We start from the raw sequence: 14,879 nt of genomic DNA, 5'->3' as shown, positions 1-14,879 counted from the left end.
TCAGTATCAGTTTTGTGCATATCTAATACTGTTAATGCCTCTCTACTAAAATTCCTTTCTTTTTTAACCCCCTTATCTGTCAATCCACACATCTGTTGGGCTGGCAGTCATGGCAGACAGTCTTTAGAACTACTCAGATTGCAACCCAATTTCCGTTTTTATCCACATTTAGAAATAAATACAGACAAGAAAATGAATGTTTTCTGTCTCTATTTAGCTGTAAAAATCAGTAAAAACGGAAAACAAGGAGCATTACTTGTAAGATGTGTCCGGATGCAACACACCCTCCATGTTGTAAAACCTTTATCCTGCAGGCGCAGCTCAGTCTGTGCTCACACCAGGAAACTTCTGAAAACACCCCTCTGCGACAAGAACCCCCTCAGAACAGCTTGTGTGTCACGGATGTGTGCACTCTGTTTGTGTAGAGTGTGCTGGGAAGCTGTAGACAACGTGGGGGTGTCATGAGACGGTCGTGTACACACACACGTTATACGTCGTTAGACACAGGGTGATAAAGTCATTTGTCCAGGATCACACAAAGTTGAGATTAATTCGTTTGCTCAGAATCACACAATGTTCAATCAAGGTCCGAGGCTGGGATTCTAACCTGCGTCACCCGGTTCCAAGTTGGGCAGCTCTTGGCGCTAGGCCACATCTCCTCTATAGTTCTGTTTTCGGTGCTCCACCACCCTTAAGATTCAAGGCAGGAGACATTAAAACATCTGAACAGACTTTGAGGTCTTTCGATATTCTGCCTGCCCTTTTGGGAAACAGCTGCTTTTGAAGCACTGATTACCATTCCACCATGCTTAGCGCACTTCCGGTCAGTCCACCAGGAGATGGACTCGATCAGAGAAATGAAACACACTCTAGGAATCACGCATTGATGTGATAGGATAGGCAATGCCATATCACGGTGATAAAATGTTATATAAAGGGCACCGCCCATGAAGTGTTATAGACTGCCGCGGGCACTCCCTTAGAAAGTTCCTACACCAAACAACCAGTTCTAGGTAGAACATCCTGGAAGGTGTTGGGTCCAGACAAAAGATATATAATCTACACATGAACAATAATAGTGAAAGAACAACTCTCGCTGACCAGCCAGAACAGAACGACCACCCTCAACCTCTTCAGAAACCTCTTCCGATGGCTCCCGCTCGACATCCGCAGACCTGCCACACAGCCCTGGTCTCCAGGAAGCTGGACTACGGGAACACGGTCTGTCGGTATCACACACATGATGGGGCTGGGTTCCCTTCTACGGATATACTCGGAAACCCCTGGTTGACTATCCGTTGGTACCTGCTTGGAAGTGTAGAGAGGAGAAAAAACTTATCAGATATCCCAGACCCAATAATATTACAGACTCCAGGTTCTAAGTTGGAAAGTTTATTATAAGGCCAAAAATAACTGGACATACAGGCACCTCGTAGAAATGCACCGGAACTAATACAAAGCCAGACCTACGGGCAAAGTTCAATCTCTACATACACATGAACATCACGAACAGCCCATTCCTGAGAGCCAGGGAGAGGCGCAAAGGCCTACTGAAAACCGGCTAACATAAGAATCACCATGGTACCGCCTTAAACACGCATACGCATGAACAATCATATTGTATACATTTAAATCAATTCATCATATGACACTAAACTAATTCGCATTAGTCATTTATAAATGAGCAATTGAATTTTCTCTATTTAGAACACAATTTCCATGTTATTTTCCCCACATTGCACGAGGCATCTCTATCACTTCACTTTTACACATTATTACATTTCACATTCTATTAGCCAAATGTTAACACAACAAGAGAATAAATGCGGGTGCAACCTACTTGTGATTATAATGCACCCCTACAAATGAAAGAGCGCAATCACGCTCTATCACACATCTCACCAAGACACTCTGGATGATTCTCAACCTTTCAGCCAAGCTCACACTCAGACTCCCCCTTGCACTCACATCTCCACACACCTGGCAGATCTCCACTGGATCCCCCAGTTCAGAAAGGCCCACCTTTCAAACTCCTCACTCACACAACGATAGCCTTGGCCCCACTGACCTCCCCAGGCAACTCAAATTCACACCGTAACCTCTGCTCAGCGGCCTCGATGGTTCCACGTCCCCTGCATCCGCGGAACCAGACCCGGTGGGATGCCTTCCCGAATCTGGCTCCCAAATTCCATACCCAAGCCAGAAATCTCCCCTCCACCGGCCTCATACACGCCCACACCCTGAAGAACTAGAGCTGGAGGGCTTGCCTTCTCGTGTCTGGCTCCCAAATTCTATTCCGTAACCAGAAGCCTCGGCCGGCCTCATACTCGCCCAGGTTCCCTGCATCTGAGGAACCAGAGAGGTGGGCATGCCCTCCCGTGTCTGGCTCCCAAAGCCTGGATCAACCTTCCCCATCCCTCTGAGCCTCCAGCTCACTTCTTGAATTCCACAAGAAACTGAAAACCTGGCGATTCCCATAACTTCCATCCAGGGCTACATGACGCTTCCTTAGGTGCCAGGATACCCTCTCGGTGAGATGCGCGCCACACATATAAACATAGCATAGCAAAACATAACTAAACCTAATCAAACATAAACAAAACACTAGCTCAGCAGGTTGAGTACCTGCTGCGAAGTTCTGTGTAACCTGTAAATCACTTGATTCAGCAGTGAAGAAGGGGGTACTGCGGATAGCAGTTGGTCGTGTTTTACGGCTCTTCGAAGCGCTATATGAGAATACAATTATGTTTAATAATAGTACGTTTGTATCCAGCTTCGAGGGTGAGTGGCGGCAGGTGTTCAGAGTAACAACCAGGTAGACTAGGTGAGGGTGGTAGGGTAGAGGAAGAGCATTTCTGCAGCTCTGCCACGCCCCTGCGCATGCGCACTGCAATGTTATGGTCATAAAGTCGGAATGACATGAGGCTTCTTCTGTGGGTGTTCGCAAGCTCGGATATGTGCTTGGATGCCGCGAGCTGGAGGAGAGCTCAAAAGGCGCTATAGGGACCAGCATCCGTCACTGTGCCAAAGTCAGACACTGAGCCCCCCCCCTCCCCCCTCACATAACTCCCCCCCCCCCCCAACCAAGTGAGGGAGATGGTACTGTGCCTTTCCCAGTCGGGGATGCCCCTCCAATCCCAGCACGTGTCTTGGATAGAAGCGGCTGGACGGAGTACCCCCACTGTTTTTATAGCGGGGACTCCGTTCCCCTGACTGGAGGCGTTCCTTGTGCTTCAGCACCGCAGCTGCTTGCATTACCAGAACGTTCAACGATTAAAAAAATGCACCAGCGCTTTTCGTTTTAGTCTCTAAGTGCAGTTTACAACGCAATCTCTAGTTCCATACGTTTGCATAACAATAGAGTCACTTTCTGCCATTTCTGGCCTCTACTACAAGTTGATATGTGGAAAACATATATATGATTTATAAAAAAATTCAAACAAACCAAAACATTTCTTTTTATTTTGCATGGTTATGTTAACTTCTTTTCGTAAAAGAGGCGCTTTGCCTTGTGAAGAATGAGATTTTTGTGGCGTCACTTCCTGTGAATTAGTCCCCACACTATTTTTCCGAGGACTTGCGCCCTCCTCCAGTCGTCTCCTTCACCCAATGGGAAAACATTATTTCTGACCAGTTATATAGCGCTCCTGGCAATCTTCATTGCTCCTTGGCGCTACAGTGTTACCTGCTATTGTAAGTGTTAACCCACTTCCATAGAGCTCCCCTTCAAGAAACGGGCGGGTGATGCCGAGAATAAAACAATGTACTCCGTATTGCTCGCAGATCTTGTCCGCAGGCGCACTGACCCACCGAACTACCCGACTCCTTGAATAACCCTTTCCCATTGCAGTAAGGCCTAGTCCTCTTTCCCAAAGTTTTCTGTCCGCAGGCTTTGTCGTTCTGTCCTCCAGGGAATCAGAGCCCCGCTTCCTGTATTGGTCAGAACGACTAATTTAATTATGAAGTGTGCAGAATAAAAAGCCATTTAATTCACTTAGAAGACGCGTGGAGAATAATGATGGAGGCATGACGAGTCTTTCTCTTCTCTCTTTCCAGGCCCTCTCGACAGGCATGAGCTGTGGAGACCCGGAGCTGTGCAGAGTGGATTCTGAACCGCAGGTCAGAGACGCCTCTTATGATATTGAGTACATGGGGGAACGGGGTGCAGGCCGAGCAGACCACTCACTCGGAGCAGGCATGGGGGGGGGGGGGGGGTGGAGGGGGGGGGGGGGCAGGTGTTCAGGCAGCGCAATCCGGTCACTCGGAGCAGGCAGTGAGATAGACTTGGTCAGTGCAGGCAGCGCAGACTAGGCACTCGGAGCAGGCAGTGAAGCAGACTTGGTAAGTGCAGGCAGCAGCAGTGAAGTCACTCGGATCAGGCAGTGAAGGGGGCTCGGTTAGTGCAGGCAGCGCAGTCCAGTCACTCGGAGCAGGCAATGAAGGGGGCTTGGGAGCAGGTAGAGCAGTCCAGTCACTCGGAGCAGGCAGTGAAGCAGACTCGGTCAGTGCAGGCAGCGCAGTGTCAAGTCAGTCGGAGAAAGCAGTGTAGGGGGGCTCAGGTGCAGGCTGCACAGACTAGTCACTCGGAGCAGGCAGTGAAGCAGACTTGGTAAGTGCAGGCAGCAGCAGTGAAGTCACTCGGATCAGGCAGTGAAGGGGGCTCGGTTAGTGCAGGCAGCGCAGTCCAGTCACTCGGAGCAGGCAATGAAGGGGGCTTGGGAGCAGGTAGAGCAGTCCAGTCACTCGGAGCAGGCAGTGAAGCAGACTCGGTCAGTGCAGGCAGCGCAGTGTCAAGTCAGTCGGAGAAAGCAGTGTAGGGGGGCTCAGGTGCAGGCTGCACAGACTAGTCACTCGGAGCAGGCAGTGAAGCAGACTTGGTAAGTGCAGGCAGCAGCAGTGAAGTCACTCGGATCAGGCAGTGAAGGGGGCTCGGTTAGTGCAGGCAGCGCAGTCCAGTCACTCGGAGCAGGCAATGAAGGGGGCTTGGGAGCAGGTAGAGCAGTCCAGTCACTCGGAGCAGGCAGTGAAGCAGACTCGGTCAGTGCAGGCAGCGCAGTGTCAAGTCAGTCGGAGAAAGCAGTGTAGGGGGGCTCAGGTGCAGGCTGCACAGACTAGTCACTCGGAGCAGGCAGTGAAGCAGACTTGGTAAGTGCAGGCAGCAGCAGTGAAGTCACTCGGATCAGGCAGTGAAGGGGGCTCGGTTAGTGCAGGCAGCGCAGTCCAGTCACTCGGAGCAGGCAATGAAGGGGGCTTGGGAGCAGGTAGAGCAGTCCAGTCACTCGGAGCAGGCAGTGAAGCAGACTCGGTCAGTGCAGGCAGCGCAGTGTCAAGTCAGTCGGAGAAAGCAGTGTAGGGGGGCTCAGGTGCAGGCTGCACAGACTAGTCACTCGGAGCAGGCAGGGAAGGGGGCTCAGTTACTGCAGGCAGCATAGTCCAGTCACTCGGAGCAGGCAGTGTAGATTCAGTCAGTGCAGGCATTCTACAGCACACACAGAAAGAAAGTTTTTGTGCAGGAATAACCGCCTTCTTGTACAAAAACGATCCTGTATGCAATATAAAGTGCAAGGGTGCCTGTGTTGGCGTTAGGCTGCCAAAACATATCAGTACAGGGAGAAAGGACACAAATGCACTGTATTGTTTAAATGCTGTGTATTCCTGACCTTGCACATGGAGTATCGCACACAGCAGGGTGCCCTGTGCGCTGCCTGTCACCGTTCAAGAGTACTACAGAGCAGCTGTTTTAAAGCTGCTCCGTGATTCTCTGTGCAGCTGCAGCCCACCTGCACTTTTAAGGGGGATTAGAGATCTCCGTACAGGCGGGTGCAGTGAGTAACTGAGGGGGTCCTTCTATGCCTTTATAGAGATGCATTTAGAAGACCCTCTGAAAGTGCCACCTTTTTGTGGCTGACTTTCAGTGCGCCCTCTAAAGGTATGTTTGCCTCTGTGGCCACGTCAGTAATATGGAACGGGTGCAGAAGCAAAGTGGTTTCCTTATTTGCATGGGGCCGCAGCCCGCATGCAAATGCTAATTATAGGATAATTGCGGCCTGGTTATGTGTATAAGTATTTGGCGCCTAAGGTTAGATTCGCACTAAATCTATGTTAGTTCTAGAATTTATTTTCAGTGTTTACTTCACATGAGTTATTGTAATGACTTCTATTGGTTTAATTTGTGCCACACATGTGGTTCCTGGTCACCGCATTAGGTCTAAGCCTCAGTCACTCTGATTTCCTCTTTGCTTCATGTCCTCCTCCTATGTTTCCCACTCGTGTCTCTCCTCTGTGGCCCTCCACCCGCATCGCCTGCCTCCCCCTGTCTCCACACCTTGCAAAAGGAGGGTTTCCTTGCAATGTTTAGACCAATGAATCGGACATGTTTTGTGAGGTGGAGAAGTGTGGCTCAATGGTTAGAGCGGCAGACCCTGATGCAGAGGTCTGGCCCGGGACCAGGGTTCAATCCCTGTCACGGCAGGGTCTTGGGCTCAATTTCCTCGGACCTGATAATTCTCGCCTCAGTGCCTATTCTAATCATAGGTCCGACTCTGCAACTCCGAGCAATAGCTTGCTTAACCTCCACAACGGCCCCTAAAGCGCTGGGATGCCTGCCTTCACCTTAGGGGTGCCCAGGAGTGGGCTCCTCACAGGGAAAGGCCAGGAAGTGTTCCACAGCGGTATACGGACAGCGCCGGGACACTACATCAGGGAAGTAGCTGTGCGCTCTACAAATACCGGTACATTTACATTTGCAAGGGAAGACCGTCCTGGAGGTGGTGGTCGGGCCCCATGGTCCGCCGCTTGCTTCACGTAAAAAGGAGCTGTTTTTAAAGCATTGGGGTCCTGCACATCTAAGAACTGTGATGTATGAATGAAAGTGCACAGTTAAATACTAGGGCTGCTGGGCCTGGGGTAAAGAAGTGAGGGGGATGTTCTGAAGCTCACAAAACATACAAGTGAATCTCCATTAAAAAAAACTGAGAGGAAGGGCATCTTGCATGAAGAATTCTCCTACCTGGCCATATTACTCAAGTGGCCCTGGAGTGCAACGGGCATTGGTGCCTGTATTCTGTGCCCCTGAAGCACTTTGGTATTACAAAAGGGGCCACAAATTCTGTGCAGCCTAGTCCGTTATACATACAGCGCCAGTGCTATCATTACAGGGCGGTCTCTAAGTTACAGGGGAGCGTGGGCCCAGCCCAATGAGGGAATCACTTTGCACCTGCGCTGTATTACGGATGTGGGTAGTGACGCAAACATGCCTCTAGAAGGTGCACTAAAAGTGTACCACAAAAAGGTGGCACAATTATAGAGGGTCTTCTAGATGCAGCCTTCTAAAGGGATGGAAGGGGGTCCCATGGACCCCCCCTGAAATCCCCGTGCACCTGCACAGTCACTCACTGCACCCGTCTGCACGGAGATCTCTAATGAAATGGAAACAAAATGTGAAACGAAGTACTCTGCTCTGACGAAGGTGGCTAGAGGTTTAAATTCTACCTTGTTAGTGGAGTGAGGAGTAAGTCTGATGCTCCAGGCAAACCTGAAGGAGACAGCCTGCATCCTGAAGGGAGGGTGTCACGTGGAAAGGAAAGGTGGCAAAATAAGAACCTTGGGATGCAGCATAGAGTTTTGACAAAGAAGTGTAAAGAGGCATATTTCTATATGTGCTAACCAGGACAGAGAAGGGTGGTTCCTGCGTTCCATGGGTGCATCCTTGCTGCAGCACGTGTGCAGCAGGCTGGGGATAGCCCATGCTCCAGGGAGGGTCCCTTTCTTCCTCCCTCTGTTTTGAGCTGCTGTCGCAGTCTGTTTCTTGCAATTAACTAGCGCGGCGAAGCCCCGTTGCTGGGCAGCTATGCGCTTTGCAAATTTTATAATCTATCCTAACTGTATGTCTACGTAGTTCATCGCAAAGCTAAGTCGAACATATAACACCTGTATTAAGACTTTCAATAGCTGCCCATAGGGCCAAGGTTGGAATGTAATGTGTGCTGCCTGCCTGACCTTCAATGCATCCACCCGAAGAATCCCCCGTGCCAGCAGGTCTGTGGGCCAGAGGGTTGAGCGTTTCAGGGAGCAAAGGCTCTCTCCTCACCTGTTCAAAACAGGCTTGGCCAAAAGAAACCTTCTCAGACCCGCCTGCTGTGGGACTCCCTCCCCATCTGTGCATTACCAGATAAGTTTTCACTTTTTGAAAAGCCCTAAATCTTCACTTATTTCACTTGTACTGCAATTAAACTTCACAGGTTGTTTGGATGAGCCAAAAGAAATGAACACACCAGTAATGTATTTATTTATGTATTTATTTATTTATTTATTTTGTAAGTGATGTTCTGATTTATTGATTGTATTTTATACAAACTCCCCTATACATGTATATCCTTCTCATCGTCATTAGCATATTATCACAGACTTACCTTATACGTGTATGTAACTGCTCTTGTTCTAGGTATAGCGCTGTGATACCTCTCCGTGCAGTCAGCACTGTATAAAACGGCTCTGGTTTTGTTGCTGAGTTTCTCGTGTAATTCACCGATCTCAAGCCCTTCATTACTGGACACACATTTCAACACTTGGAGGGCAAAGTCAAACTTTGATACTTTTTATTTCAGTACAGATCAATCAATCAATCAGACATTTGTAGAGCGCGCTACTCACCCGTGAGGGTCTCAAGGCGCTAAGGGGTGGGGGTGGTGGGAGGCAGCTACTGGTCGAACAGCCAGGTCTTGAGAAGTCTCCTGAAGGTCAGCAGGTCCTGGGTCTGACGAAGGGGGGTGGGGAGGGTATTCCATGTCTTTGCGGCAAGGTAGGAGAAAGATCTGCCGCCGGTGGTCATTTGGTGGATGCGTGGGACGATGGCGAGGTCGGAGGAGCGTAGCTGGCGGTTCGGGGTGTAGAAGGCCAGTCGTTCGTTGAGGTATGCTGGTCCGGCGTTGTGGAGTGCTTTGTGAGAACGGGTGAGAAGTTTGAAAGTGATTCTCTTGCTATTAAGCTGGATAGCAAACAGTGTGCTGTACAGAAAGCTGGGTGTGGGGTAGGGGCAAGCATGGATGGTACACACATGTGCAAGCTGGAGCACCCCAACCGAACATACAGAAAGAGGGGGCGTACAGACCAGAGAGAATGCCTCTGATCCCCCAACCACTCGCTGCAAGGTAGGCCGTGCCATCGTCTCCTCCAATAACACACATTTCTTTCCAGAATGAGTATCCTTTCGGTTTCGAACAGTACCCGGAGCTCGCGGAGCTGCGGATAGCAGGTTGGTGAGGGTCCCCAGCCACAGGACCAGGAGACCTTGGGCCCCCACACCAGGGGCTGCGGGGCCTTCAGTTAATTTACACCCCTGAACTGCAGGCATTCAATCTGCAGGCAGCTCAGTCGGTGCAGCTGACACTGACTGCACCATCAGTGCATAAAGCTGTGAAGTCTGTAGAGCGAGCGAACCCCCTGCAAGTAGTGCTGTCCCTGCCAGGGACGTAGCACAGCCTCATTTAGGGGCCTCCAACTCAGCTCAAGGACAGTGCACATCTGTGAGCTATGGGGGACTCAGGGGCTCCTCTACACATCTGCAGCGGGCCCCATCAATACACGCAGGCACGGCCCGTGCAGGGCGTTATACCGGGGCGGTGACGTCAGGCGGGGGAGGGTCAGGGTGGGGGGTGGTAAAATGCGGGATATGGACCATTACATGTAAGTACCGGAAAAAAAAAAAGAATTTCGTTACCTGCGCTGCATCGCCAAATGTGATGTAGCGCGGGCAACAAAATTCGTTTTTTTTTTTAGGTACTTACCTGTAATGGTCCATATCCCGCATTTTACAACCCCCCACCCTGACCCTCCCCCACCTGACGTCACTGCCCCGGTATAACGCCCTGCACGGGCCGTGCCTGAATACACGGTCCTCCACTGGTAAGTGCGGCCAGCTCCACGGAAGTGTCGCGATCAGCTCAGGCAGCAGGGGTAGTGCAGTCCAGTCCGGGCGCTGACAGCAGGTAGGTCAGTCGTAGCAGGCATGCAGGATATGCAGCTGCAGTCAGTATGGTAGGTGCATGCACATTAGTCTGCATGGGTGTCTGCTGCAAGGAATTGAGTTTATTCCATGCCTGCCCGGACCCCTCCCCCCCCTCACTTTACCTCGAAGGAAGACATGAGTACTTGCCTACCTTCGTTCAGCTCCCTTCCCACCCAAACATTCAACGAAGACCCCCTAATTCAGCTCAAAGGGCAGGACCCCCAGGGCTGGCCCGTAGAGTTCACGTCCAACCTGGGCACAAGTCCTATAAAAATAAGTGGGGGGACTGACAATATGCAAATGACCTCATGACGTCACATGCGGAACGTGTCCCGGTGTATGAAAATTACACCGAGACACTTTCATCTTATTTCTGTGGGGCCCAGCTTCTTGGCAGTGGGGACGGCGTCCACCCTGTGAAAAGACTGGGGGGGACACCGTCCACCTGCGTGTTTCCCCGACTCGAGCCCTGCGTCCGACCTACATGAGTTTAAGCTTAGGGTCGCACAGGCTGAGTGCCGTGGGTGCAGCACCTACTCACGTGCTGCAAGGTACATACACATACTACCTTTAGCAGCCTACAGGCAAGAGCGCAGGGGGCAGGCTGTAAAATGTAGGTACTCCTCGGTTGGGTTGTCGAAGCCTCTTACTCGACCAGAGAGTTGTTCAAAGTGGTCCCACAGCTGCCAGTTTCTCAGGATAAACAAATTTGGTCGAAAGCTAGGTCTTGGGCCAGAAAGTAAGAGTGCTCTTTGTAAATCTGTTCAGTAGTTTTGGAGTTATTAAAGTAATAAAGATGTATGTATCTCTAGAGACGTGGAGAGGCCATGATAAATCCTCCGCGGATTTGCAAACCCATGTGGCAACAGCAATGCAGTGATTGGCTGGCCGCAAACTGAGAGGAAAGTTGCGGCTGCCATTTTAAAACTTTTGAAATAAATAAATAAATGTGTGTTTATATATATATATATATATATATATATATATATATATATATATATATATTATATGGCCTGTATTACGATCAAGGGGGTTCTGGTTAAATTTACAAACCACAAAGCGGAAGGCAAAGGCTGGGTGGTTTGAAAATGACATCTGAACCCCAAGACTGCAATATAGGGTCATGTCACTTGTAATGCATTTTTCATATTATGTGATTTATTAATTGATTTCAGAAACCTCTAAAGCATTTGAGCACCATCCGTTTAGTATTCATTGTCTGCCTACATATAAAGGACAGATAAAAAGAAAAGAAAGTACAATGCGGGAGGGCGTGGATTTTTGATGACCGGGTTCTGTATTCACCATGTTTATCTTAAAGCACTAGGGCCCTGATTACAGGTGTAGGAGCTATTTAGCACACCTGATAACTTACAATACCAGGGAGTGCGTTATTTATCAGGTGCGATAAATAGCACCTATTACTAGTCTATGGGAAATAACGTGCAGAATATGGCATTTCACGCACTAAAATCCCCATGACATGGTAAATACCATGGGGCATATTAATAAGCGGCAGCGATAATTATCGCTGTCCGCTGTTAGAGTGAGAAAATCTATCGCCGGCTATCGCTGGCGATAATCTCCATGTTAGCGTTGTATTAACAATGCTTAACGCCATGGAGATGAAAATCCCAGTGATAGCGGGGATTATCGCCGTTTTCAATGGAATATCGCTGGTTTTCCAGCGATATTCCATTGAAAATGGCGATAACCTTGTTGATAAGGCAGGGTAATTTTAGGCATGTAATCCACCTCCCATTGGGTTACATGGCTAAATCAGGTCAAAAGCAGGCGTTAGGAAAGTAGCGTTAACTGTGGTTAGCGCTACTTTTCTTATCGCTCTGCTTGTTTGCGTGCAGCTTGATTATAGGAGAAATGTCGCTTAGCGACATTTCCCCTATCATTATGCACTGGACCGCCCACTTTGCATCTCATTAGAGATGCAAAGCTGGGCATTGTTCGCTAATCAGCAAAACACGCGATAGCGTCTTTGCTGATAAGGCGATTAAATTATCGCTGCTTTTCGTCCGAAAACGGCCTCCTTGATAATATGCCCCCATATGTTTTTCCCGTATTAAATTTTAGCAGTTTTGATCCGCTGAAATGTAACGAGCCATGAGGTATTTAGAGCATCCAATAATTACTGGTTTACGCATGGGTCGAAATACACGACCACATGATAATCAGGCCCTTTGTCGATTAATTGGTAGATGCTTGCGCCAAGAACGGGTCTGAAAGGGTGAGCTAGCCACATGTGCTGATAGATGTTCTAAGAGCAGCACTGTCATGGAAGCATTTTTTGTTTTTTTTTACCATCGCAGCACTGTCATGGAAGCATTTTTTTTTTTTACCATCGCAGCACTGTCATGGAAGCATTTTTTGTTTTTTTTACCATCGCAGCACTGTCATGGAAGCATTTTTTTTTTTTTTACCATCGCAGCACTGTCATGGAAGCATTTTTTGTTTTTTTTACCATCGCAGCACTGTCATGGAAGCATTTTTTGTTATTTTTACCATCGCCGAAAGTAAGACAAAATGTTTTTTTGCTTATTTTTATTTATTTAGAGAAGATATATATCATGAAAGTGAATTAGACATTGTGTATTACAGAAATAATTTACAGGTAGATCCCTTTACTGTTAAATACGGGGTTTAAAATCACTGGCAAACAGTCATTAAGAATATAAAAATGTGATCTGCAAATGGCAAAATAACTTCTAAAAATAATTTTCATGTTTCCATGTGGGATATTATCTAGTTTATTGTTGCTTATGAATAGCGCTCACACATTTAGGAAGCCTCTTCAGAGCACTAATAAACATAATATGATCCCAGACTTCTGAGATCCCAGCATGTTGCTTAAGTATGAAATATATCTTGTAACTCCTACGATTACATGCCTATATAATATACATTGCAAAGTTGTTTCATCTGCATTACATGCAGAAGAGGATTCGATAAGGCGCAAGTGGCCTGCTCCTCCATTGTGTAGTGATCCAGAATCACGGTCAGCAGTCTAGTGCTTTGTAAGCCAGCACACTGAACACCCACCCACCACTGATGTCACTGGTCAGGTGACACAGCTTTAATAAAAGGGGCCGAGCGCACGTGCTCTGGGCCAGTTGTACCAAGTAGCTGACTGTGTCTGCGTCAGTCATTCCCAGCAATGAGGGCCCAGGGCCCCCAACATAACATTGGCGACGAGGAGGGCGGACGCTAGCCACGCGTGCCGCAGCTGAAACACCCCGGAAAGAAGAAGGGCAGTGCCCATGTGCAGGGCATTCCCCTAGGAAAGCGCCGCCGGCCGCCGAGAGGCCTGCAGGGCGTAAGCCGGCCCTGGGCCTGCCTGCAGACACGAAGGTGACCGGGAGCCTACCCCACACCTTTGAGCCCAGCCTGCAAGGCCCCTGCGTGGGGTGATGAAGAGCGGACCGACCGGAGCCCACCCGCGTCGGCCGCGACTGCGCCCCTGCCTCGGGTGAAGAGAGAGAGCCGTGCAGAGCCCACTTGCATCGGCCGCCACCGCTCGGTGAAACCTCCGCGGAGCCCACCCGCGTGGAGGAGGAAGGCCCGTCGGCCAGAGGTGAGCCCGAACGCTGAAGCGACCCCCTCATGATTGAACATTTGCGGAGCCCACCCGCATGACCAGCGCGCCTCGCCGGGCGTAATTGCAGCCACCTTAATTTTCAAATAAGGCAAGGCTCGCGGAGCCCACCCGCGGCCTGCCTGCAGCGTCCCCGCCGCGTGTGTGTAGTGTGGCGGCGGGGGAATGAACTTCACCAGAGAGCGCCCGCAGCGTGAGGGAAGCTGCGGGGCACCGATTAGCAAAGCGGAGCCCACCCGCTGCTAAAGTGACACTGTGCCCCCGAAAGTGCGAGCGACGCCGGCGACTGGGCCCCCAGTAAAGCGAGGCCAGCAGAGCCTACCCGCGGCCGGCCCGGAGCGTCCCCTGTCCCCGCCGCGTGTGTGAATGGAGGCGGTGGGGTGAATAGTCCCCGGAGAAGCGCCCGCAGCGAGTGAAGAGCTGCAGGACACCAATTCATGCAGCGGAGTCCACCCGCGAATGGCCGCCTGCCTCGCCGCACCGCTGGTCCCTGTGCGAGCGACGCCGGCGACTGGGCCCCCAGTAAAGCGAGGCCAGCGGAGCCTACCCGCGGCCGGCCCGGAGCGTCCCCTGTCCCTGCCGCGTGTGTGAATGGAGGCGGTGGGGTGAATAGTCCCCGGAGAAGCGCCCGCAGCGAGTGAAGAGCTGCAGGACACCAATTCATGCAGCGGAGTCCACCCGCGAATGGCCGCCTGCTTTGCCGCACCGCTGGTCCCTGTGTGCGCGACGGAGGCAGAGAATGGCCCGGAGACCAGCGGACTTCGACTCCCCTCCCCCGCCGCACCGCGTGAGGAAAGTGAGGCCGCGGCGGCGGGGAGAGCAACAAGAGACTACCCGCAGCCTAGAGGAATACAGACCCTCACCCCCGCAGCGTGTGAAATGCTGAAGGCTGCTGCGGCGGGCGTGAGAAAAGGAAGAGGAAAGCATGTGGCCCGAGGCTGGTAGGAGCAGCACCAGCCACCCTTCCCCCTGCACAGCATGTGAGCAGCGAGCCGGCGGAGGGGAGGTGTAGCCAAGAAGGAAGCACCCACCACAAGTAGCGTGAACAGAAGGAAGCACCTACCACGAGTTGCACCGCATTTCTCCTCTGCCCTCAAGTAGTCTTCTGCCCCAGCAATAGCGGAAAATCACAAACACTCACCACAGCAAGGAGGACTGTTTCCACAGCCTAAAGGAGTCCTGGTGAACGAGTGTGAGCAGCAGCCATCGACGAAGATGTTCTTTCACGAGGACAGTGAAAGCAAGCCTAAGAAAAGCAACACTGCC

At 50.6% G+C, this 14,879-nt stretch overlaps 1 protein-coding gene across 2 annotated transcripts in view; it reads left to right on the top strand.

Annotated features, from left to right (window-relative positions):
• TP53I11 (tumor protein p53 inducible protein 11) overlaps nt 1-14,879 on the top strand; it is a 466,547-nt gene that overhangs the window by 229,051 nt on the left and 222,617 nt on the right. For both annotated transcript variants that reach the window (XM_078684361.1, XM_078684362.1), the window contains exon 2: nt 4,057-4,119. The gene's annotated coding sequence lies outside the window, so the exon portion shown is untranslated. The remainder of the gene's footprint in view (nt 1-4,056; nt 4,120-14,879) is intronic.

Source organism: Lissotriton helveticus, chromosome 3_2, assembly GCF_964261635.1.
Source record: "Lissotriton helveticus chromosome 3_2, aLisHel1.1, whole genome shotgun sequence".
NCBI lineage: Eukaryota > Metazoa > Chordata > Amphibia > Caudata > Salamandridae > Lissotriton > Lissotriton helveticus.
This window is presented reverse-complemented; position numbering and strand designations above follow the sequence as displayed.